Source organism: Lissotriton helveticus, chromosome 12 (assembly GCF_964261635.1).
Source record: "Lissotriton helveticus chromosome 12, aLisHel1.1, whole genome shotgun sequence".
In the NCBI taxonomy this organism is placed as follows: domain Eukaryota; kingdom Metazoa; phylum Chordata; class Amphibia; order Caudata; family Salamandridae; genus Lissotriton; species Lissotriton helveticus.
The window spans coordinates 390,756,814-390,779,916 of record NC_136073.1 but is presented as its reverse complement, the minus strand read 5'-3'; the positions used below and the strand labels follow the sequence as shown (position 1 = coordinate 390,779,916).

The 23,103-nt window shown below is 45.3% G+C and overlaps 1 protein-coding gene across 1 annotated transcript in view; it reads right to left on the bottom strand.

Annotated features, from left to right (window-relative positions):
* CHST8 (carbohydrate sulfotransferase 8) overlaps window positions 1-23,103 on the bottom strand; it is a 1,263,676-nt gene that overhangs the window by 1,191,647 nt on the left and 48,926 nt on the right. The window lies entirely within an intron of this gene.

The window sequence follows — 23,103 nt, the reverse complement described above, 5'->3', positions numbered from 1 at the left end:
CCCTCAATACTCATCCCACTTAACCCAGGAGCAACTTATTTCTACTCATCGGTGGGGCCCATAGCAACGCAAGTCACACACTCACACACATTCATTACTCCTGAATCAGTGAATCAGTGGAAAAGAAGGCAAGCTGCTTGTTAGCGGGGAACCTAAACTCTATACTTTATACAAGTATATACATTTCAGGATTTTTCATCTTATGCTAACCTGTTACCAGGTTACATCAAGGTACTCCGCTATTCGATCAATGGACCAACTAGTAGAAGTTACTTGATAAAGATTAAGGCCAGCTCAATCATAGTAATCCTATAACTTTACCATTTATTTAGTCATGACATTTATATAAAATAAAATATAGCAGACTCGAGTTAAATTTTAATACATTTTATCTATTTCATTTGAAAAAGGAACTTTGGAATTTTATTTTGAAAAGTACAATTTTAAGCATTTATTTAGTACATGTTAAGAGAAAAATGAAATTAGAAAAGATATATTACACTTCTGTCACATGAAAATGACAGAATCGCATACGTTCCCAAGCTGTCTCTCTAATCTCCGCAATGCCACCCTTCCAAAATAAAAAGTCTGCATTCGATCATATTCTTTGTTCCATCAAAAGTTAAAGTCCCAAAATATTTTTAAGTCTCTAGCACCATAAAATTGTCCATACCGACAGCATGTCGTGGTGCAAAATAAAATCTCTGGAGTAAGCTTTTTTCACCCTTTCGAACAAGCTCTTTTATACCCTTTTTCTCTAACTTAAAATTGAAACTTTTAGGGTCCACAGTTCATTCTGATTGGTCCATTAGAGGGGTGGTGATGATCACCTCATTCAATCCTCATTCAAACCAGTTTGTATTTTAGCAAAGTCATCTTCAAAATATTCTCCTGACATTCATCTCCGATTTGTGCTTGTAATCCTCATTTTGTAACACAATTTGATATTTTTCTTCATCACTGTTCCTTTCACACGGTTTTAGATGCAGGCATCCTTTGGCACACTTCCGTGCCCTAGGCAAAGCGGACCTTGACATCGTTCACTTCGCATACAGGCCATTCTATTCACACTGTTTTCCCAACGCGCATGCGTGGAGGCCTTTTCTCTCAAACTGATGTCAACGCTTTTAGTCAACAGCCATTTTACACAGACAGGCCGCCTAGGCCTCAATGATAACTAATGCGAAAACAAACATAACAGAATAATAGATTTAGAATTAAAGCCCTTCTGTTTACCTCCCACCATTCCAATATTCACAGTTAGTTGTTACCTAGCATAAGCAAAACAGATATCATCATTTTACTTACCAAATGTATTTTTTCTTTTGCCACAACATATATTTTCACTATTTAAAGCACGTTTATACATTTTATTTGATTAAACATATATTATTACAGCTCTATATTAGTATGACTAGTTCACATTTATTAATATATTATCTTTGCAAATAGCAATTAGTTTCCCACGTGTAATGTAAAATGTCAAAGTGCATTTTGTTGATCATTTTGCATGCTTCATTCCGTTAGTATCGTTATGACAGATTGACTTTGCAAGGGGTACACAAAAATGTTCGTCTCTCCCCTGCTCCATCACTAGTCCCATTGAGAATCGCCTTCTCAAGTCTGTCGTGAAGAGTGCTGTTTGCATTGATGTGGGGGATCTAGAAGCAGGTCAAGCAACGTGGACCGTTTTTGCTGAAGCACGAAGAGTTGGTCATTGGTGAAGCTTCACATTGGCGGTCATTGCAGGCTGTCGCTGTGAAGTGCAGGTCTCACATTGCTGGTTGTCGCAAGCGGTTGCTGTCGGCACGAGGAGCAAGACGGCATTGCGGAGGGTTGCTGATATAGCAGACAAGCAGGTTCTGCTGGAGCTTCACGCTGGCGCTCATAGCAAATGGTTGATTCTCAGTGCAAAGAGGTCACATTGCAGTCGTGAGGAGCCCAAACTTCTGTAATTTCACCTTGGTTCTGGACTCACCCCAGCAGAGGCCATAGGCAGGTCCAGTTGGTGATGGTCACCTCAGCAGTTGCAGTGCTACCTTGGAAAGCTTGTTGTGTCCCTTTAGCTCACATGGGATGTGATCCAACTATCTCTTGGAATCACTTCTTAAAAGCCTTCGTTCAAGGCAGTAGATCCAAACGTATTTCTTCAGAAAGCAGGGCAGTACTTCTGAATCTTCCACAGATTCAATAATGTTCTGAAGGTCCCCCTTTTATACCTGATGCCAGTCCTTGTGCGGAGGAATTCCCTGATGTACCACCAGAACTGGTTCTGGTGATTTCTTCCCATTCCCCTGGTCCTGGCTCCAAACTGTCCAGGGTGACAAAGGCAAGGGCAGGCCTGGTTTCAGGAACTTTTGTGGGTGCTGCAGGCAGAGCCCTTTGAAGTGTACTCAAGGTAGGGCATAACTTTCCTTCCCTCCCCCCCCTAAGCCATCCAATCAAGAAGCCCTTCTCCCTCCTCACCTAGGCCTCTATTGTCTCTTTGGGACGGATTGCAATCTTTTGGGATGGGATATTCCATCACACTGTGGACAAATATCCCATCCGCCATACTACAAGTTCCATAAGATGCAATAGAAGCTGTAATACGGCAGACGGGATATCCATCAATCATGTAAACCTGAACACAAGCAGAAAGGCATCTTTAGTTCAGGGCAGAAAAATAGTAACCTAAATTCTGACTTTACCACTAAAGAGGATTTTAACTTACAATTCAATTGAGAGTAAAAAACATCCCTCTATCTAGTCCTAAACTTCAGTTGGCACTTTTTAAGTGTAATAAGGTAACCCAGTTTATGGGAGAGGTAGCCTCACAGCAGTGAAAAACTACTTTAAGAGTTTTCCCTTACATGACATGAAAAACTTGAACCCACATGTCCTTCTTTATAAAGTCAATGCAATCTGCCCCATTAACATTTAAGGCCTACCTTAGGGGTGACTTATAAGCATTAAAACATAGTTGCCAGAAAGAAATAGCGGTTTAAAACTGCACACCTGGCTGCAGCAGCAGGACTGAGACAGGTTTTTTTAAAAGGCTACTTTAGTGGGCGGCACAGTCAGTGTTGCAGCCCACAAAAAGCATTTAATATACAGGCCCTGGGTACATGTGGTAATGCTAAAATGTGGGTTTCTGGTTGGCAGAGGTATGCACCCTGTCAAAGCAGGAATCACAGTCCTAATCAGGGTAAGTCAGATACACACTTTAAATTAACCTGTGCTCAACCTCTGGTAGCTTGGCATAGAGCAGCCAGGCTTATCTCAAGAAGCAATGTGGAAAGTATTTGTGCAACACTTAATACGGTAAAACAATGAAAACACCACACAGAAAGGCACCACACCTGGTTAAAAATATGTCTTAATTTAATGAGCAAAACAAGACCGAAACAACAAAACACCAAGAAGTAGAACTTGAGAGATGAATTTTTAAATAATTTGGTGAAAATAGCACATAAAAGTGCCAAGTGTCAACTGTGGTTTTCTCATCACGCCAGATCAGAACAAATTTGCCAGTTCAGGCCAACAGCGATGGGGCATAGACCAGCTACAGGAACCTTCCTGCTGAACACAGTACCTTAAATCGTGGTGCACGGTCTGTGTGGTATTGCTTTGCAAGGCTTTGCGTCGACCGGGGTCGGTTCCGAAAAGGACCACAGAAAGCAGAGCACCTTAGGCCCGCCTCCAATAGTCTAGGACTAGGATGGCAACTCTTGACAGGGTAGAAATCCCAGATGACAGAGTCCAGGTGCTATGGCAGGCGAGTTGGAAGTCTTTTGTCTCCCTGAGACTTTAGAAAACACAAGGCAAACCAGCAAGCCCTTGGAGTCACTTTGGTTCTGGGTTGTACTGATGCAGGTCCAGTCCTTCTCACTACCAGGCAAGGAGGGCAGCAGGTCAGCAGAGCAGGAGTCCAGCAGAGTTGCAGTCCTTTCAGCAGCATAGCAGACCTTCTTCCTGACAGAGTATACACAGGTCCCGAAGTGTAATGAAGTGGTGCTGTCTGAGGTCCAGTATTTATACTTTGATGCCCTGGTTCAGGAAGGTGGGAGAAGCTTCTAGATAGTGGCTTTGAAGAGCAGGGAACCCTCTTCCTGCCCTGCTCCGGCTCCAAGCTGGCTGGAGTGAAAATACAGGGGCATTTGGCCTATTGTTTGGAGACAGGGCACAGCCTATTCAGGTGCGAGTGGGGCTGTGCCTAGCTCCGCTCCCACATCAAGCCAGTTAATGGCGCATTAAGGTCCATAAAGTCACATCTAAGCTCCCATTGTGTGTGGCTGTCTATATAGAATGCACAAGTCCCGCTGTCGCCCACTCCAGATGTTTATTTAGAAACAGGCACAAGGTACAGAATGGTTAAAGTAAGAAAATACCAACTTGCTAAAAGTGGCAGTGTCATACTTGTAGCTTAAGGTCCAACTTTACCATAAGTTGTGTTTTTGAAATTGTGAGTCCAGAGACACCAAACTCAAAATATTGAACTTTTACCAATTGGAAATTACACTTTTAAAATGTAATAAGGTAATCCCAATGTTAACGTATGGAAGAGACAGGCCTAGCATTAATTGAAAACAAATGTATGAGTTTTCATTAACTGGACATATACAACTTAAAAGTACATATAGAACTTTTTTAAACACCTGCACTCTGCCCATGGGGCTGCCTAGGGCCTACCTTAGGGGTGCCTTAGATATATTAAAAAGGAAAGTTAGGGCCTGGCAAGAGGGTTAACTTGTTAGGTCGAAATGGCAATATATAACTGCACACAGGCTCTATAATAACAGGCCTGAGACATGCTTAAAGGGCTACCTGAGTGGGTGGCAGAATCAGTGCAGCAGGCCCACTAGTAGCATTTAGTTTATTTGCTAGGCACATGAGGTGAACTTTACTAGGAACTTAAAAGTAAATTAAATATGCCAATTGTGGATAGGCAAATGTTACTATATTTTAGGGAGAAAGCAGATTCACTTTAGCACTGGTCAGTGGTGGCAACGTGCAAGTCTTGGGGCCAACAAAAATGAATTCAGCCAAAAGAAGGGGAGGAAGGCAAAAGGTTTGGGGGTGACCCTGCAGAAAGTGCCAGATCCAACAGGTACCATAAACTAGGGCCCTACAAGTACAATTGAAAGTACTAATCAAATGTAGGTGTTAGGTAGTAGAGAAGCAAGACAGAACTAAAAGTGACCGTTCTGTAAACCAGCCTTTACTTGCAACTGAATTAGAGGAATTAAACGGGGATTTCTGGGAGTTGTAGTTCCACTTTTGCTCCTTTTCTTCTCTTCCCCAGGTCACCCAAAGTAAGCAGGAACAACCAAAAGGATAGCGGAAGCAATTCCAGCGTCTTCTTTGGGTCTTTATAACTTCAGGCACACGAGAGCCCGCGATGCGTAGAAAAAAAAAACACTGGATAAGGGTACTGCCCAGTATCTGCTAGTGTACGTGGGGAGCAGGGGAGTGTCAGGGATGTGCCCCCGGTTCCGTCACTAGTGAGGCAAGTTTAAACTATGCGAGACGCGAAGACCCCTAAGGCACTGGTACTCAGGCGCTCCCTCCCTTAGGACTTTCCTACCGACCGCCCCAAACCGCCCCAAGGTGTCCCGGTACCTTGGTAAGCCACGACCCTCCTTGGCTGTGGCCGGCTAGCTCATGTTGCCGGAGTGGGTCCGGTGTCCCGTCTGTGGCTCTTCTTCCGGTTTCCCGCTCTTCTGGTTTCTCCACGGGCTGTTCGTCGCTGTAGGCGTTTCTCCGGTCTCTAAGTTAAGGGCTTACGGAGAAGGTCTGCACTCTGTAGCGGTCCTCGCTGGGTCTTCGGTTCTCGGTGATCCGAAATTCCTGTAAGACGCCGCCTTCTTCCGCGTCTTTCTTTTTCAGCCGGCCGGGACCAGCTGATTCGGTCATATGACAGACCTCCGGAACGGGATTAAATAGACAGTGTCCCGCTGCTGGTACAGTCTGAAAATAAAGAAGGGGACGGGGAGAAAGGTGAGTGGTAAAATACTCTACCCCCGTCACAGGTGTATTGGAATCTGGGGTCTGTGCATCCTCACCACAGTAGGCCAATTCTAGTATGTTTAGAAGGGATGAGCACAAGCACTTTATTGCTGGTTAGCAGGAGCACAGAGTCTTAAACGACAACAAAAAGTGATTCAGCAAAGAAAGGCAAAACTTTAGGACCACCCTGTGGAGTACCAGGTCCAACAGTGCTGGTGCAGACATTTATGAGATTATAGGAGTAATGGAGAAGGACACAAAAGTGCACAAAGGTCCAATAATACATGGGTTAATGGCCTCTGTGGCATCCACCAAAACAGACTGCAGATAAAGGTGTTCTTACAATGACCTTCTACAGCGACTCAAATGGAAACTGACTGGAACGCATGCAACACTTGGACTGGATAACGAGCGCCCAGTGCTTAATCTGTGGAAAAAATAAGTACCAGGGCTAAGTGATTTCTCGTGATGCCACTGGCGCTTGCACCTCCCACTGCCCCGCCAGCACTGTCAAATGGCACGGCACTCCTTCAAATGTGATCCATTTGGACTTACCAGGTCACACGCAGTTGTAAGAATATCTTGGATGCACTGGTATTCTATATATTTTTTACTGTACTTTGGATTGATAAATGCTCTGCAGACATGCTTGTGCAAAAAAATACTAAAATAGTGCCACCTTGTTGTGGAGTGTCAACAACGTGTTAAAATTTAAGTGCTGATGCTGAGCACTAGCAACCACCGGGAGAAATTTAGCACTGCCTGTGCTGCATTAACATTTGCATATGGCATGTAATACGATCTAAGCAGCACCAAACCTTCTTTGAAGTCACTACTTTAACTAAATTATAGCTACTTTAGGATGCAATTTATTTTATAAAGTTCACCACTGCAAAGCTGAACAACTAGTTTTTTTTAATATTCAATAACCTAAAAAGAGAGATACACAATCATGAACAGAACGCTCTGACTTACCGGGGCACAGAATTGGGCCCGGGGGTTGGGCCTCCTCCCTGTGCTTGTGACTCGCTGGCTGTGGAGGGATGGGGGGAAGGGGCAAGCGTTCCGGGTTCTGGTGGGAACGTTGTTCGGATGTTGGGCCAAGTGGTGCGCCTTGCCCATGCCGTCGTAACAGTTGTGACTATTTGGGGTAACACTGCCCCAGTCCCCACGTTCCTACTGGAGGCTTTGCGGTGATGGGAGCAGCATTGTGCCTGGTTTGTGATGTCAGAGGCAGCAGCTGCATCAGCCCAGCACACCATCATCCCTTCCCGGGTCAGCAGATTGACGCCATTCTGCAGGGCCCCTGGGCCATTTGGGCGGCTGTTGTGCAACTGCTTCCATGAGTTCTTGGGCCAGCTGGTCCACCCACGCCACCCCCCTTTTTTGATTCCTCTTCATTGGAAGAGCACAGGCTCCTTTGTCCTGCACATTGTAGCACTGAATTAGTGCAGGCTTCTAGGTCCTGCAAACATGGAGCGCCACATTAGTGCAGGCTCCATGTTAGGGAGGTTGTTTACTCCTCACCCCCTTTGTCTCAACCACAGTGGAAGGCTGCATCAGCGTGGGCTCCTTCTCTCGGAGGAGGCATTCCTTTGTTGCTTGGGTGTTCCCCAACATCGCTGGAGTGCCACATCAGCGCAGGCAGGCTTCTTACTTGCAGCATTCCATCTCTCTTTCGCGCTCCCAACAACTTGTTTTTGTTTTTTGCCTCACCTACAACCGAGCGCTGCATCAACGTGGGCTCCTTCCGCTTTATTATGTTCTCCCAGATGGTTTCATTCTCTGATGCCCCAGGCTAGCACTAACAGTTTTGTATAGCTGGTTATTCCCCGTTTTTGTGGGCTTTTACAATTCCCGTCCCCCATTTGCGCATTGGGGCCTCTTGTCATTGAGGGGTGGTCACCCTCCCCCTTCCCTTCCCAGTGTGACTTGTTGGGCCTGTTGTGGCCTGTACAGCAGTGAATTTGCACACCCCTCTTCCTGCAGCTGTGCTGGGCCAGGAAAGCGGACGGGACTCAAGATGAGTACCCCTCCAGTGAATTGAACTGCATTCCACTGCAGCTTATACTGTTGGTGTTCATGGTTTCCAGAGTTTAAATGCCTCAAAGGGTGCAGGGTGGGCAAGAGGTAGGGTGGTGACCCTGAATTGGCCCAGGTGTTAAAGACGGTCCTTGCAAATTTGGGGAATGGTAAGAAGCCTGGCCGCTCAGCCTCTGAGTGTGAGCACAAGCCAGAACCTGAACAGGTCCTAGTAGAACGCCCAAAACTGTCAATTGTTCCCCCTTGGGTGGCCATCCCACTCGCGAAGAGAAGGGCCAGGATATAATCCAGCCAATCCTCCCCACAGGGCATAGCCCAGTCCACGGACTCAGGAGCAATCGTGGTGGAGGAGTCCCAGAGTGACTCTGGGGCAACTGGCCCCAATTTAGGCTCAACCACCCAACTCTGTCCAGTATAGGCTTACCCCCTTGACTGTTTCCAATCCTAGCCTCAATCCTCTGCCTCTGGCCCCTACATGCATCACCACTGCCGCTGATCCACAACAGGCTGGGTCTGTGTCCAGTGAGGTAATTAGTGTGATGGCCAAGATTAGGCAGTCCTTGAAGCTACTCTCCGCTCAGAGAAATAGGGGCTCCATAGGGCAACTTGGGCCAGGACCTAGCACCTAGGCGCCAGAGTGCAGTCAGTTGGGTTTTCACAGACAGTGGCTCAGGCAGACTCAGAGAAGGGTTTGGGGGCTTTTTCAGGTCCAACGACCGGGGTCCTCTCTTCAATTGCATCATTGTTGTCTCAACAAGCGAATCCCGCAGCAGGAGGTCAGGGAGAGCGCACACACACTTACCTCCCATTGACCTCCTTCCGCCACTGTGCTGTTCACCATTGCAGACTTGCAGAGACATGTTGAGTCCGTGGCAAAAGCACACAATAGGTCTAGGTTTGACCTTGGAACGCTGAAGGAGGGCCCAGGGGGGCTGGAGGGAGCATTGATCTCACCACAGTGGCAACAGGTAATTGAACTGAAGATGGTGCAAATGAGCCTAGCATGGCAAGGCAAGGCGGTGGGGGGCTGAGACACTTTGTTCTCCAAGCCAGGGAAATTAGCATTACATGTACCCATTGGGGTTAAAGAACAAATACAAAAGTGCGAATTTGAGAATATTGTCTCTGTGATTAGTACCAGAAGGAGGGAGGTCGATTCAAAGGAAAAGGAAGGGAAAGTTTCATTCTCGGAGAAGCTTAAAAAGGTCAGAGAATCAAATATGAATTGGTTATTTGGTTTTAAAGTTTTTATGACAGTTTTGCTAAAAAAGGAACCTAAGGTAGCTGCCACCATGATATTATGTGAGAAGAAGATACTTAAGGCGCATCACATGTATGGTGGGTCCGCCTGGTTGAATTACGACAGGAACTTTAGGTGAGCTAAGATGGAGGACACTGATATTAGATGGGGCCACAAGTTAAAGTATGGCTTCAAAGCTTGAATGGTAAGACCCACATTAAGCAGGCTTTTTGTACTCAATGGGGTAATGGAGATTAGAAAAGATCCCATTCGATATTTAACAGAAACCTGTGCACTCGGCCTGCGGGATCTTGCAAATTCAAACATGTATGCTCATGCTGCGGGCACCCCCTCCTATCCAGAAATAAATGTGTTAAAAAATCCAAAGATAAAGGGGAGGAGCCCTCTAAGACATCCAACCAGCAAGGCCTTACCAACCCCGGTATGAATTGAGAAACTCCCCCCTTGGCTTAATATATACTCCAACAGGAAAGTGGCTCAGTTATTATATCCAGGTTTTTCCAGTCGATTTCGTATACCGGCTGATGGAGTTTTACCTGTTTCTCACTGCAATAATTTGTTGTCCGAGCAGGACATCCAGGGGTAGCCACTCAAACTGGAGAAGGAAAGCAGGTTGGACAGGATAGCGGGTCCTTTTACCGAGCCCCCATTGTCTGAGTTTGTTTGTTCCCCCTTGGGTGTTGTTCAGAAAAAAGAATCTGGTCAATTTAGGCTAATCCATAATCTCTCGGCACCCAAGGGCTTATCTGTCAACAATACGATGAACCCTGATCTCTGCTTGGTGACTTATGTGTCTGTTGACATGGCATTGGCTAAGTTGGGCAAGCTGGGCCCTGGGGCACTTCTAGCAAAAACGGACATTAAGCCTGCATTCAGACTTCTTCCAGTGCACCCCTATGATTACCACTTCCTTGGGTTTCAGTATGGGGGCCACTATTTTTATGACAAGGGTATGCCCATGGGATTTGTTATTTCCTGTAACTACTTTTAGCATGATGTTGCAATGGGTGTTTACCCACAAAACTGACTGTATCAACATCATACATTACCTAGATGATTTCCTTGTCATGGGTCTGCCTGTTTCAGGGACCCGTCGGTGGGCGCTGGAGGAGCTAATTTATTTATTCAAGGATTTAGGGGTCCCACTAGCTCCTGATAAAAAGTGGGCCCGTCGAACTTTCTTTACTTTTGAGGCATTGAAATTCATACTGCTGCTGGTTAGTGCAGATTACCTCATGGTAAAGCTCAGGCCTTTACACATGCTATTGACTCCATCCTTTCTAAGAAGAAGACAACTTTGCATCAACTACAGGTCTTGAGTGGTCAACTCAATTTGAACTTCAGATTATGCACCACCCCTTTTCTAGATCAATAGTCAGGGCAATGGTAGATCTCTCACAGAACTCACAGAAGCACCATCACACTAGACGCAATGCTGAGGTGAGGGAGTATCTAAAGATCTGGTGGGAATTCTTGCACCAGTTTAAAGGTTCGTGGTATGGCTTACCCGACCTCCAGTGAAACCTTTGGCTTGTTTACTGATGCACTGGGTATTTTGGAGCATTGATGTTTGAGGGTAGGTTGGCCAGCGGCTTGACCAGGAATGTCACATTCCTGGAATTGTTCCCCATTGTGGTTACAGTTAGCATTTGGTTGGCCATTCTCCAGCATAGGAGTCATTTTTTGGTCAGACAATATGGCAGTGGTTGAGGCGATTAACAAGCAGCAAGTCTCCTGTAGACTGGTTCTGAGACTATGGAAACACCTTGTTCTTCTTAGCACGAAGCTGAATGTTGTCTTTAGTGGCAAGAATGTACCCAGTGTTCATAATGAATCATTTTGTCCACCATAAGCGTGGAAGGGTATACTCAGATGTGAGTCCCTTGCTCATTGCACCATCAGGATTCAAGTAAGCCGGGCCGACGACGCCTGAAATGGCAGAAACCGGTCCCCGGAAGCTTGTTTCCTTCCCAGTATAAGAATTGGCTTGGTAGTTTTGTTTGCCCTGTTCCCATCATGCACTGGGACAGGAACAGACTAATTTGCATATAGCCAAGTTCTGAGCTGGGATGGTGCAGTGAGCTAAAAAACGGTGATGGATCAAGCCCTGATCTTTGGACTGGGTAAGAGTGGTCTGCTTAATTCAGGCACTCTGTTCATCACCACCCCCTTTTCTGAATCATTTTGTCCACCATAAGCGTGGAAGGGTATACTCAGATGTGAGTCCCTTGCTCTTTGTACCATCAGGATTCAAGCAAGCCGGGCCGACGACGCCTGAAATGGCAGAAACCGGTCCCCGGAAGCTTGTTTCCTTCCCAGTATAAGAATTGGCTTGGTAGTTTTGTTTGCCCTGTTCCCATCATGCACTGGGACAGGAACAGACTAATTTGCATATAGCCAAGTTCTGAGCTGGGATGGTGCAGTGAGCTAAAAAACGGTGATGGATCAAGCCCTGATCTTTGGACTGGGTAAGAGTGGTCTGCTTAATTCAGGCACTCTGTTCATCACCACCCCCTTTTCTGAATCAGTGTTCATAATGAGGCAGAGGATGCTCTATCTCACTTCTAGTTGCAGGAATTCTGGGCGTTTCACCCATGTGCAGTAGGGCAGATGACAGAGTTCCCGACATCTCTGTGGAAGATTTGAGCCCCGCTCTTCCAGATTTAGTAGTTGCTTCCCTGGCCAATTGCACCTGGGCGGCTTACCAGAAAATCTTTAAGAACTATAGGACCTTTTTGTATGAGCAGGGTGTATCTGAGCCATTTTCATCTGCCTCGTGTGCCTTTTCCTAGCAGCGCTGAGGTCACAGGGCAGACTGGTTTCCTATGCTAGGGCACACTTGCAGCCATTTGCTTATTTCCCAAGTTGAAGGGCTTTTTGGATGTGGGCACTTACTTCTTGGTGAGGAAGTCCTTAGCAGGATGGGCCAGGTTAGAGGGTATGGTCTAGGACAGGAGGAGGCACCTTGATGCACCATATTTCATTTAGGTCAACATTCTCAGTTGCCTTTTATGGAGCGTTTAAGGTGAGCAAGCTAGTGAGGGCTTCCAAAGCGGATTGGTCTGGTGGCTTGCGGTGGGCATGCACTCAGAGAAACTTACCCTCATTCTCATGAGATTGAAGACTGACCCAGCTGGTAAAGGAGCCTTAGCTGTTCTCAGAGTGGTGCAGTGGTCCACCCTGTGCCCATTCACACATATGAAAGCATACCTGTCAGCCAGGGTAGTGCAGTCCTCTGCGCTAAACATTCATGCTAACAGGGAATGCTTGTCACTGTACCAGTTCTCCATGGTGCTTCACCAAATGCTCACCAGTACTGGGACAGACCCTTCCGATTACTCAGTGCAATCTGTCAGGATTGGGGAGGCAACTGTGGAGGTACGGCTGGTTTATCTTCTACCGACATCAAGCAGATTGTCAGCTGGCCTTCGTTTTGTTTTCAGCATTACATTCGCCCTGAGTTGCTGTGAATTTGTGATTTCATGTCATTTTGCTCTGTTGTCTCACTCGTAATTTCTTCTCTTTTAACATGCCCTCCAATGTTGTTTAGGTCCTTGGTGATTCCTTTGTGCAGTGAGCAGCTTACCATTTGCAACTGCATTGTAGGTCAAAACCTGCTGGGTTGAAAGACATCTCCTTCCACTGGCAGAAAGATTTGGGCCTCGGGATCAGCCAGCTACGCTAACTAGTCGAGGAGAATAAGGGTTGCGTGGGACTGCAATTCCTGGACCTGATCATCATTCACATCGGTGGTAACTATTTATTTATTTTTATTAATTTATTTATATAGCGCCTGAATTACCCCCATAGGGGCATCTCTGCGCTTGCGGACATGGAGAAAAGAGCCGATACTGAGTGGGGCGTCTAGAACAAGAATGTTTTCAGAGACTTTCTAAAGTGGAGATGATCCGTGCACTGCCTCAGTGTAAGCGGGAGTTCCAGTTCCGTGGGGCAAAGTAAGAAAAAGCCTTTCCCCCGGTCCTAGTCTTGTTATTACGAGGAACTTTTAGAAGGGATTTAGAGCTGGATCACAGGTCTCTAAGGGGAATGTATTGGTTAAGCTTCTCCACAAGATATGTTGGCCCATTGCCATACACTGCTTTATGGACAATGCAACAAATCTTGAATTTTGTGCGCTTGCGCACCGGCAGCCAATGCAGCTGCCGCAGCAATGGACTTGATGAGGATCTATAGGAGGCATTCAGTACCATCATCGCTGCTGTGTTTTGAACTACCAGCAAGCGGTCTAGCGAGGCCTCATTGGCCGATATCAGTAGAGCATTGCAGTAGTCAAAGCGACTCAAGACTAACATTTGAATGAGAGTCTTCCGTGTATGGTCTGGGAGAAACGGGAATACTCGTCTAAGCAGACTCAATACATGAAAGCATGAGCTTACCGTATGAGATACCTGCTCCTTAATATTTAGACTGTGCTCAATGCACACCCCTAGGTTCTTTACTGATGTCTCCGAGGCGGGGGGACACCCAGCTCCTCAGGCCACCACTCTGGAGTCCACAGCAGTGTGGCCTCTCCAAAAAACATGATCTCTGTTTTCCCGGCATTTAATTGGAGATAGTTGGTACAAATCTACTGAGATATTGCTAGCATGCCAGCAGAGAAATTAGTCTCTGCTGTTGTGGAGGACTTGTCAAAGGAGAAGGTAAGCCGGGTGTCATCCGCGTAGGATATTGGTACGAATCCATATGTCCTCATGAGATTGGCCAAGGGAGCTATATAGATATTAAATAAGGTAGGGCTTAGGCAGGATCCCTGCGGCACTTCCTAGGTCAACTTCTTGGGCTTAGACCTGTAAGGTCCCAGATTAACTGTCTGCGAACGGTCAGAAAGGAAGCTAGTCATCCACCGCAAGGCCTCTCCTTTTATCCCAGATTCCTCTAATCTCCTGAGCAGAATTTGGTGGTCGATAGTGTCGAACGCCGCAGAGAGGTCTAATAGTACCACACTACATGGTGAAGCTGGGGCGTAGGGCAATCAGGGATGCTCTGTTGGGGGAAATTTGCCAGGATTGGCAGGACTTTACCTCAGAATTCCAGAGCTTGGTTGCACATAATACTGCAGCGCCATTGGGGCCAGAACGTGCAAACTAGGGTCCGGAATGTGTTGGTTAGGTGCCTCAATGCCGAAATGGCTAAGCTCTGCCTAGGGCCTGGACGCCTGGCTAACATACCTCACAAGTTCATTAGGGGTGACCAGATGTTTCATCATCATGAGGTTAACTTATTGGACATGGGCACTGACTTGTTTATTTATGGCATCTAACAGCATTTTTAAATTCTACCAGAAGGCCGTTGCATATGGTGTCCTTAATTACACCTATGGCATGTACGATTAAAAAGCATATTTGAAGTGAAGGACTAGAATGAACCAACTATTTTCTGATCGTAAAAACATGGCACAACTCTCCACTGAGGCCTGGTCCCCTTTAGTCTGCAAACCCATGTTTGCAGAAAGACCTGTACAAATAAGAACTTTTTGCTTGACCTAAAAAAACACTTCTAAGTGCCATATAGGTCACCCCTTAAAATGGCCATATTGTCCATAAGGTAGGGTGCAATCTGCCTAGAAATGGTACGTGACTACATTAACATTTACAAAAGCCATTTTCACTCTGTTGGGGCTCGCTGTTTCTATGGGACTCACTGGTAAAGCAGATTAAAGCACTAGCGCAAAAGAATAGAATAGAGCAGTGTTGGCCCTAGATCAGCCGCACTGGAATTGGTGTCTAATGGGAACCACTACACATGTACAAGAAATTCCAATAAAGAGGGAACAAAGTATTTGCTATGCAATCTAAATCTCAAGGCACAGATTAATTCACAAAATAATCACCCACATAATTTTTCTTTCAATCCATATTAGAGGGGGGGGGGCAAACGACTTCCAATAATAACGTCTTTATTAACGTTTCAATAATATTCAGTAAGTCAGTCAATCAGCTTTATTTCGATAAAAGAAATATCTTAAAAGCATTACAAAGGGTAACAAGTAAAAACCATGACATTTAAAATCCATCGGCTAATCAATTAAAATAAAGTGCTTTCCAATAAATTAGATAAAAAGGTCTAAATACATGACCGCAATTAAACAGTAACTTTTAGCCGTTTAAGTCTGATCGACCAAGCCCAGCCTAGGTATTTGGACATGCCACAAACATACAGGGGCCGGGTGTCAGACATTAAAATTCGCAAAGCGACTATATGATGTCTGGTACCTAGCTCCCTGCATAAAGGTTTTAGCCACCTGGATCTCGGAGATTTGTAAGCCGAGCATTCAAATAAAAAGTGGGCAACAGACTCCGTTCTTAAAATATAAAATATACAAAAGGGAGAAGTTTTCGCCGGAATGTTCCTGCGAGCAGTCAATTCTCTCAATGGTAGCAAGCCCATCCTAAACCTAAAATACAAAGCCCTGTCAAAGGGTTTTGAGATCAAGTCCAGGTAGGGTTCACATAAGGCCAAGTCCTTAATCCTGAGGAACTCGATAGTTGTTCTGCATAGCTTGGGGTTGGAACTTTGTTTGTTGGTTACCCACTGCCTGTACATAGTCTTGAGGGCAGCTTTGGGGGGGCACATCTAGATATCCAAGCATCCCCGAGACCCAAATCGCCAAGCAAAGTTTTGACATGATTAAGCCACCCAATTTTAGACCAGCCAGACATCGACAATATTTCTAACAACCCTTCCACATAACTAGCAAGTTCAGAAACCCTCCATAGGCGAGCCCATAGTAGTAGCGGGCGGAGTTGGGCCTGGTCTTTAATCGAGCGGCAACCCATATCCAGCAACAGGGGCAACGTCGTTGTGCTCTGCGGGAGGGACATCAAATCCTTCAGAAATGTATTCTCCGATCTGGAGAGATGGTCAATATTGTTTAGTCCCCAGAGTTCTGCCCCGTAAAGTGCTGCGCTAACTCCTCTTGCTTTGTAGATGTCTAACACTGGGGCAATAGGTTTGAATGAGGACGAGCGCTGCTCTTCAAGTACCCCCACAACCCTTTTATGGCCCAGAAACATTTTCTGAAGGTGAGGGGTCCACTGCATGGAATCAGATAAACGGATACTCAAATTCCTTAACCCTTTCCAGGGACACACAGTTCAATACTGGCGGTCGACCAAGCTTCCTGGGAGGATTCAATACCAAATACTTAGTTGTATCGGTATTGATTTTGAGCCCCCTACTGGTGCAAAAAGACTGGAAATTATCCAAAAGGCTCTGTAAGCCCATAGGAGACTTAGAAATGAGGAGGGTATCGTCGGCGAATAGGAGGGTTGGTATTTTCTTGCCCGCCAGGGATGGAGCATCAGATGGTTCACTCAAAAGATGCTCCACCACTCCGTTCACATACAATGAGAACAGAGTGGGGGCAAGAACACATCCCTGGCGGACCCCCCTATTCACTGTGATTTTGGCGGTCTTCTGGCCCGGAGTACCCCACCTCACCTGGGCAAAATTCCCAGAATGCAATTTCACCAGTAAGGACAAAATATAAGCAGGGATCCCTAAGTCAGAGAGTACCCCCCATAGGCGATCCCGCGGCACCAGGTCAAAGGCAGTCTTTAAGTCAATAAAAGCAAGATAAAGACTGCCTCTGTCTAGAACTACCACCTTCCAGTATATGAGCATTAGTCTAAAAACCTGCTCGATGGTCCCTGTGCCTGACCTGAAGCCTGCTTGGAAATCCGAAAGGATTTTGTTCTCAGCCTCCCACTGGAGCACTCTCCCGAGAACCACCTTTCCAGCTACCTTCTGGGTAGAATCAATTAAGCTTATAGGGCGATAGTTGGCTGGGTCGTCCCGACAGACCTTTTTAAAAATCGGGACGACCTCGGCCCCCTTCCAAGAATCTGGAATTGCCATACCATAAAGGTTAGCATTAAGTAAGGATGAAATAAGCCTCCCCATTCTTTGGAATTAAGGCAGAGCAGATCCCCCGGTATCCCATCAGGGCCTGCTGCTTTATTTGGCACTAAGGATTTGATCACATCTTCCACTTCCTTAACTGTGAAGGGGAGGGCTGCGCTCTCCCCAGAGCGGCCAAAGGATGGTGATGTAATCAACCCCTGCCCATCATCTAGATGAGTAGAATAAAGAAGGGAAAAGTGATCAAACCACGTTTGCCCAGTGATGTTGCACGTAATAAGGGTGCTATTTGGCCTATTCCTAGTCCTTACCAAATTCCAGAAGCCACCGGAGTCCCTCCCCACACTGGCTACCTTTAGGTCACACCAAAATTGGTCCTCCCAATCCCTCCTTGCCTCAATAATGGAGAGCCTGTAGTCCTTCCTAGCAGCCCGAATCAGCTCTGGATCTTTCAGCTTAACGGCCTTCACCAGGGCTGTTTTCGACTGCCGGCACTTTTTGGAAAACCAACCCGAATTGCACTTTGGTTACTGGTGCTCCCTTGCAAGGGAATCCCTACATGGTTTTATAAATAGGTTTCCCAAGGCTTTGGTGGTATTGCAAAAGAGCCCAAGAACCTCTGAGGGAACCAAGGTAGAAGTGTCCAGTTTAGTCAGGGCCGCTTCCATCAAAGCTCCTATATTCTGTATCTTTCCCTCATCCAGGGCAACCGTACACCATTTAAGGCACCTCCCTCCTTTAGATGGGTGAACTTCTGAAGTTGTTCTTAACCACATCGCTGCGGCGGCTTTTCCTGCTGTGCGCGGCAATTTTAAAATTACCGCGTTACATGACTAGCTCAGCTCGTCATGAGCGCACGGCAGGTTACGCTCATGACGAGCTGAGATCGTCATCAGCCTGGAAGGGGTTAATTGTGGTTCATGTGGGCCATTTGTGAGCGACCACAAAGAATCTAGACTTAAAGATAGCGGATTATGGTCGCTATCCGCTGTAGACAGGACTTTCATGTCGCGCAAGCAACTCCAGAGCTTAAAGTCGAGTAAGATGTAGTCTATCCTTGATGCGTGGTCTACCCTGTTAAACGTATGGGCACCTGAAGGGTCCCATGTTGTTCTACCATTCACTGCCCTTAAGCTAAATTCCAAAGTTAAGATGTTAAGCTGGATGGACCGCTGGGACCATCTCTTGATAGGTGGGATATTAAGGGCAGGAATACCCCTTCTTACATCCTCATCGGAAGTACCCAAAATGTCTTCAGCCGCAAGGGGCTCAAAAGTACAATTGAGGTCCCCTGCAACCAGGACATGCAAGCTCTTGCCACACTTGCTAAGTTCCTCTTTAAGCATAGAAATAGTTGGAGATTGAGAACCACCTTTAGTGCCTCTAGCGTAGATGTTAAATATCTGACTGACAGTCTTTGTATATCAGGGGATTTAGATGCTAGGTGCCTGGCGTGACAGCCCAGGGAGATACTAATCCAAAAGGAGGCCTCCTGAGGGCCGACCTCTTCCAGAGTGGGCGGGAGTTGCTGGTACAAAATACGTAGTGTGCCCAACCTTGTGGGAGGGCTCTACACCCCAGGTCTCTTGGAAAATACATATCCCGAAAGACTCAATAAATAAGTTCCAATCAGGAACATCTAGTTTCCTGGAGATGCCTGCTATATTCCAGCTGAGGATCCTCACATCGTTATTCATATTTACTTCCTCAGAAGAATACAATGTGGCAATCGAACTAGGCCCAACTCCAGTCTCATAGGAAATATTCAGTTCTTCAGCCCAGCTTGGCTTGTGTGACTATTTTGTGAATTAAAACAGACAGAAGAAGCTACATGAGGATTGGAACAATATTTTATTTGTCTATAATAGTTTTTGTTCCTCGAGTAGGACAACCCTTTACACCCTATTCCTTTCTTAGTCCCCATTCCACGCTGCTCTGAGACTCAGTTTCTTGACCTTCTCTTTGTGAGAAGTTCTGCTTGGATCGATTATTGATTTATTGAGCTAATCTGAAGGCAACATCTTTATAATTTCCCAATATCAAAACTCTTTATGGATCTCTGAGATGGACACCTTTTTCTTCTCATTCTTAGAGTAGGGATTTTCTTTCCTTCATGGAGCACGCCTAATGCATTTTATTGATTACTTATTGATTAATTCACTTCTAATAAAATTCTAATAACTGACTGAGATTGATGAATTTCATTTGTGACTTAATATAGATGTCTTACTAAACTTTTTTGAATATTCGAACCCTTTAACACAAACTCTTTATTGCCCAATAGTAAATTGAGAACATTTAATGTGATATACAGCTCTTGATCTTCCCTAAAACAATGGCAAAGATCTATCAGACTGAGTAGAAAAATAAGATAGCTGGAATTAGCCGATGATAGAAAAATTAGACCCCGTTTCAAAATAACCCTGCTCTAGCATTAATCAAGGTGGGTTTCCATTCCTTTCTACTAATGCCCCAATCTCTTCCAGTACATAGTCAGAGTTCCAAAGCAGAGGATTGGTTTAAAAAAAATCATGCATGAAATTCTATGAATTTCTCTATTAACCCCTTCACTGCGGCGATAATTTTGCAGCGGTGTGGGGATGTACTTAGGGGATGTAACCCCTTGCATGCTCAGGACGGCCCCCGGCCATCCTACATCATGATGGTGTGTGCGCAGGACGGCCGGGGGCCGTCCAAACTCCTCCCACTAATTAATTCCCCAGCACAGGCGCAGAATTCGTGCCGCACTGGGGAATTGGCGCCGTTCGGACGGCACCCAGCCATCCTGAGCACACGCCCAGTGTGACGTAGGACGGCCGGGGGCCGTCCTGAGCATGCATGGAGTTAAAAAAAAAAAGTTCGCTGAAACTGTGGGATGTAATGTGAGTTGAAGGTGCCAGTAAATGAGGCATCTGAAATTGCAATGCTGGGAGAAGAACAAGGTCTCTGTTCAGCATGCCAGTCAAATTGGGGTCACACACCCACTCTGCACTACTACTAGCCTCTATATCTGACCCCAATCCACCTTGTACATTAAAAATATTATTTTCCTGTATAGCGGAGGCACACATGGTGGGGAATCCAATTTAAACACTTACAAAGGTACAATGCAATAGACTAACGTAAAGCGCAATATGCTTTAGTGAGTAGGAGAAATCTAAGTTTTGTGTTGAGGCATTAGCTCTGTGAGAGATGGCTTTCCTTCCCAAACCTAAAAAAACTCTTACAAATATTTACCTAAAGGGAGTTACATCTAAGGCAGCAACAGTGGTACTTAAATAAACAGTATTATAACTGACCAGTTAATAGTAATGATGTCCAACAGTATTTCTTTTTGCCATTGAGGATGAAGCGAGTTGGAACTATGCTGTGTTCAACCATTCTGTGAATGGCCTTGAGCTGAAAAAGTCCACTGGCACGTTAAAATATTAGAAAAAGGGAAAACAGTGCAAAAGTGGCAGGATAGAGTTATTACCACGAATACACAAATCTTTCCCAGCAGCCATTGCTGCTAGAAACACCTAAGTTATTTCTGTAAATTAATTGAAGGTGTATAGTTTTACCAGCACATCTCCTGTTAGCTTTTCGAAATGGATACACGGTGTTAAAAATAAAATGTAAGTAACAAGATTTTGCCAAACACTTTCGTTCAGCATAATAATTACCGGGTTCTTCTACAAGACCGTCCTGTTCGATTTGGATCGCTTGTACATCATTTTTATCCACATACGTAAAACTGTTTTTAATTGTGACTAAGAGTGGCCCCATCTATGAACACGAAGCTCACTGAGCAAGCTCCCTGGGCTTGTGGGCCAGTAAGCCTTAACAGAGTTAACTAACGATGAGCACATTATGGTCAAATTCACATTAAGACGTACATTTCATTTTACATTTTTTTAACGTTGTTATAAAAATATATATATATATTTTCACAACCTCAATCCACCAACACCTTCGCGTGCCAACATAACTTGAGCATGCTTACCAGACTCTTATTTAAAAGCAAACATAACTCAAAATAACACATATATGTCTACAGTTATTAAGCACACAGTTTCCTTATGGTGCAATACTACATAATTATTCTTATTTTATTCACATCTTACATATTCCAGGGTCCAAGTTATAAAGGTGTGTAATAGCGCATCATAAGTACTGCTTTAAGTACTCAAACATGCCGTTTTGAATATACCTAAAAATTATTTGTTTCCCTAAAACAACATTAATATTTACAGAAGTCTAGCCTGCCCGGTACAACATGGAATCATGATGTACCAAATATGTATTTTGACTCGTAGCAAACCTATTCTGTCCCTCAGGATATGCATTCACGGTTCTTTTCCTATAGTTTCATGGATGCTTTTCTTTTGTTGAAAGATTGAGTATGGGAATAAGAAACGCGCAAACTAAATATTCAGGGGACCAAAGCTTTAGCATCCTGCCAAATCAAACAATTGCCATTATAACTCAGAAAGCTCGTTTCAAACAACGAGGGGGTAACTTTCTCTAATTTACACAATTTCTAGCATTTTAGATTGACTTTACGGTGGTATTTAAAAAAAGGGTAACAGACACTAATTAGACTTTCGTTATGGGGGCCATACAGCCTCTCTAGGTGGCGGTAAATACTCCAGGAATTTGTGCTGAGTTGCAGTTAACTTTGAAGCAGGCAATTCATTTCCAAGCAAACTGGGAAAAGGATGGAGCAGCTGCACTTCTTTGAGTCTGGAAACATAAGTGTGTGTGTGCTGATACACTTCAATATAGTACCCAAGGGCGGGATGGATTTGATAGACCCCTAATTGAGAAGGAAAATAGCTGGTACGTGGACTTTCGAAAAGCCTGCTGTCAATAAACCGGAGTATAATACAGAAAGATGTGGCCAACTGCTTGTAACACAAGGCTGCTAAATTTATATAGCTAGATCTACGTGTAGGTGGCTGTGCATATGCATGCATGTGTTTGTGCACCAATGTGCATGCTGCCCATTAGAATACGGATCATCACAATAAATAAATTAGCAGGAAAAATTTGAAGGGGATTATAACACAAAGAGAAATGTATAGATCCGAGTGTTATGAAAACTATATAATTTGCTGGCCCCATTTGAAACACTAGCAATGTAAAATATTTAGTTCATAGTACTGCAGAGTATAATACAGACGGGTACATTCTCTCTTTAACATATTGTAGTAAATAGGAGTAGTACCTCATATACGCCTATATAAATCACACAGCAAGTTTTTTTAATAGAAGTTGAAGGTGAGTATTGCAAATAACCGAAACTGCCACATTGCGCGTAACTGGAAGCATGTCGAAGTCAACCCCCTCCTGAAGAAACCCTCCGCAGACCCGACGAACCTCAAAAACGTCAGGCTCATCTCTCTGCTTCCATTCACAGCCAAGGTCATCGGAAAGACCGTCAACACCCAGCTAGCAAACTTCATCGAAGCCAACAATGTCCTAGACATCTCCCATTCCGGATTCTGCAACAACCACAGCACAGAGACCATCCTTCTCACCACCACTGATGGCATCCACGCCTTCCTCGACCAGGGCCAAATGGCAGCTCTCATCCTCCCGGACCCATCTGCATCCCTTGATGTCGTCACCCACTGCACACTAGCCACCAAACTCCACAATACTGGCATCCGAAGAAAAAGGTGCTAGACTGGATGCGCTCATTTCTCACAGGCAGAACACAGAGAGACAAACTCCCACCCTACCTCTCAGAACCGATAGAGACCAAATGCGGCAAACCCTAGGGATCCTTCCTGAGCCACCACACTCTTCAACATCTACAAAGCCCCCCTCACAAACATCGTCAGAAACAACAAGATCAGCATAGTCTCCTACACCGATGACACTCAGCTCATGCTCTCCCTCACCAAGGAACCAAACATCCCCAGGAACAACTTCCAAGAAGAGAT